The sequence below is a fragment of the Tupaia chinensis genome, unplaced genomic scaffold (genome assembly GCF_000334495.1).
Source record: "Tupaia chinensis unplaced genomic scaffold, TupChi_1.0 Scaffold000404_1, whole genome shotgun sequence".
Lineage (NCBI taxonomy): Eukaryota > Metazoa > Chordata > Mammalia > Scandentia > Tupaiidae > Tupaia > Tupaia belangeri.
Window position 1 is genome coordinate 2,006,761 of NW_006159906.1, and position 3,688 is coordinate 2,010,448.

Consider the following 3,688-nt stretch of genomic DNA (forward strand, 5'->3'; position numbering starts at 1 on the left):
CCCCAAAAAAAAAAAAAAAAAAAAGAAAAGAACCTATTGGAGGTGGGACCAACAGTTGGTGTAATGGCTATGTCACTGAACTCCCATGTAGTTGGCCGTGGTTTGAGTCCCGGACCTAGTGGCTTTAAACTCATGCCGGGTGCATGTGCGTGTGTGCCCAAGATCCTGAGAGGAGAATGGAGGAGAAGGGATTGCTGCGTGGCCATCCCCCCAGGGGGCGATTTCTCGCTTTCTATTTCTCGGTGTCTCTCTGTCTTTCTGGTGAGCGCACACACTCTATAGCAAAAACCTCTCCAAAAAAGAACCTGTTGGGGGTGCGGTCTCATTTCATCTTTCTCTTTTTCGCTCATGGAGGAAATAAATAAACTTAAAAGAAGAATGAAACAAAAATAGTCTTTTGAAATGACTTCTTATGAATTATCCACGTTGTGGTTTATTCTTCTGTTTAGGTTTTTAAAAAATTTTTCTTCTGGATTTGCAGAAACTACTTACATATATACTAAAGAATATTTGTCATGGGGCCAGCAAATGGTGAGGTGGTTAAGGGTGCTGGACTCCTACAAGTCTGCCTGCAGTTCGAGTCCCAGGCCTGGTTGCTTGCTTTCTTTCTCTCACTCTCTTTCTTACTCTGTCCCTCTCTGGTCAAATTAAAGTAAATAAATAAAGTTAAATAAAATAATTCTTTAAAAAATAAGAAGAATATTAGATTCATACATGTAACAAAATTTTTATCCAATTTTTTACTTGAATTTTTATTTTATGGTATCTTTTCCTGCAAAGATTTAAAATGTCTATGTATTCAAACTTGTCATTTTCTTGTATTGCTTTATGTCATACCATGTATAGAAAGGTCTTCCCTATGCTTAGATAATGTATGTTTTTTTTCAATCTCGTGTTCAGAAATATTTTCTGTTGTTTAAAAACTTAAAATTGGGGGGCCAGCAGGTGGCGTGGTGTTTAAGGTCACTGGACTCCCATATGGCTGACCGCAGTTCAAGTCCTGGACCTGGTGGCTTTCTTTCTTTCTTTCTCTCTCTCTCTCACTTTCACTCTGTTCCTATCTGGTCAAATTTAGATACATAAGTAAAGTTAAATAAAATATAATTCTTTTTTTAAAAGACTTAAAATTGGGGCCAGCAGGTGGTATAGTGGGTAAGGCACTGGACTGCACATTGCTGACCTTGGTTTGAGTCCTGGACCTAGAGGTTTGAAACTCATGCTGGGTGCATGTGCATGTGGGCCCAAAAATCCCAAGAGAAGAATGAAGGAGAAAGGATTGTGGCATGGACATCCCTCCATGCAGGATTCCTCACTTTCTCTCTCTCAGTTTGACTCTCTCTCTTTCTAATGAGTGCATGTGCCCTATGACTACACACACACACACACACACACACACACACACACACAGAGTGTATATATACTTATTTATTTTTTTTGAGGTTGACCAGAGAGAGACAAAGAGAGAGAAGGAAAGGTCTGGGACTTGAACAAGTCAGCCATGTGGGAGTACAAGTGTCTTAACTACCCCACCTGTCAGCCTATATAGGATATAATTTTAAACACTGAGGAAGATTAATTTTGATTTTGTCTTTAAGCATTTTCACTTTCTTTGAAAATTTCACTTTTTCTTTTTTTTTTTTAGAAAGAGAGATTTTTGTTGCAGGACACATGTGCTCGCCAGAGAGATAGAGAGAGACAAGAGACAGAAAGCAAGAAATCACCCCCCGGGGGGGGATGCATGCCACAGTCCCTTCTCCTTCACTCTCCTCTTGGGATTTTGGGCACACACATACATGTATCCAGCTTGAATCTTAAGCTGCTAAGTCCAGGACTTGAACTGCAGTCAACTACATGGGAGTCTAGCAATGTAACCATTATACCATCTGTTGGTCCTACTTCTGTCTTTTTACTTTTTTAGATTCAATCATTGTACAACTTTACAGCATACAAAATGGATTTTCCAGCATGAATACACTGTATATTAGTCCAGTCAAAGAGTTTACCATATACATTATCATCAGCAGATAATTTTCTATTTTTGTGTTCATTAAATTATATTTTAGGTTGGGAGCAGCAGATGATATAATGGCTATGTCGCTAGACTCCCATGTAGTCGACCACAGTTCGAGTCCCAGACCCGGTTGCTTAAACTCATGCCGGGTGCATGTGCATATGTTCCCAAGATCCCAAGAGGAGAATAGAGGAGAAGAGATTGCAGTGTGGCCATCTACCCTGGGAGTGATTTCTCACTTTCTGTCTCTCTGTCTCTTTCTGTCTTTCTAGCAAACGCATGTGCCCTATAGCAAAAACCTCTCCAAAAAAATTTTTGTTAAGGTGTTTGCCACAGAGTGTGTGTGCTCACCAGAGAGTAGAGAGACAGACAGATATATAGAGAGGGAACGTGAGAAATCACCCCCCCCCAGGGGGACCATGCCACAATCCCTTCTTCTCTGTCCTCTCTATGGATTTTGGGCATGCATGCACACACACCTAGCGTGAGTTTTCAAGCCTCCAGTACCAGGACTCGAACTGCCATTGACCATGTGAAAATCCAGCCATCTTAACCACCACGACACCTGCTTGCCCCTCATTAAATGTTCTGCTCTTTCTTTTTTTAGAAATAGAGATTTCTGGGAGCCAGCAGTTAGCATAATGGCTATGTCGCTGGACTCCCATGTAGTCGACCACGGTTCGTGTCCCGGACCCAGTGGCTTAGAACTCACGCCAGGCGCATGTGCGTGTGTGCCCAAGATCCTGCGAGGAGAATGGAGAAGGGATTGCAGCGTGACCATCCACCCTGGGACGTGATTTCTCGCTTTCTGTCTCTATGTCTCTCTGTCTGTCTGGCGAGCGCACGCGCCCTATGGCGAAAACCTCTCCAAAAAAGAAGAAAAGAAATAGAGATTTCTACTATAGTGAGCATGAACTCGATGGAGAGTCAGAGAAAGAAAATGAGAAATCACCGCTCAGGGGTATCACCATGCCTCAATTCCCTCTCCTCCATTCTCCTCTTGGGATTTTGGGCACGCACACACACATGTACCCAGAAGGAGTTTCAAGCCTCAAGGTCCAGGATGCAAACCACAATCAGCCATGTGGGAGTCCAACGCTTTAACCACCATGCAAACTGATGGCCCATTGCTTCTCCCCCTTTATTCCTTCCCTATCACCCCCACCCCATTGTCCAACTCTTCCCACACTGTCAGTAATACCTACTGTCCCTGATATCTAGTTGCTCTCCAAGTCTTGATGTCTTCCAATCTTTTAGTTTCTCCCATAGAGTGCAGGCATTTGGTTTATATTAACTGGGGACATACAATGCTTTTCTTTCATAATCTGGCTTGCTTCACTCATCATTAAATCTTCCATATTTTTCCACTTTTTATCCAATGCCAGGGTCTCATTTTTTCTTCTGACTGAGTAGTACTCTGTACTGTATGTGTGCCACTCTTTTTCAATATATTAATCTGTCTGGAATACCTGAGTTGATTCTATGTTATAGCAATTGTGAGTAATGCTGCAATAAACATGGATGTGCAAGTATTTTTCTGAGTGTCTTCCTGTCCTTTACGTAGATACCCAAGAGTGGAATTAGTAGATCGTATGGAGGTTCTATTTGTAGGTTTTTGAGAAATCTCCATATTGTTATCCACAGTGATTGTATTAATTTACATTCCCACAAAAAGTG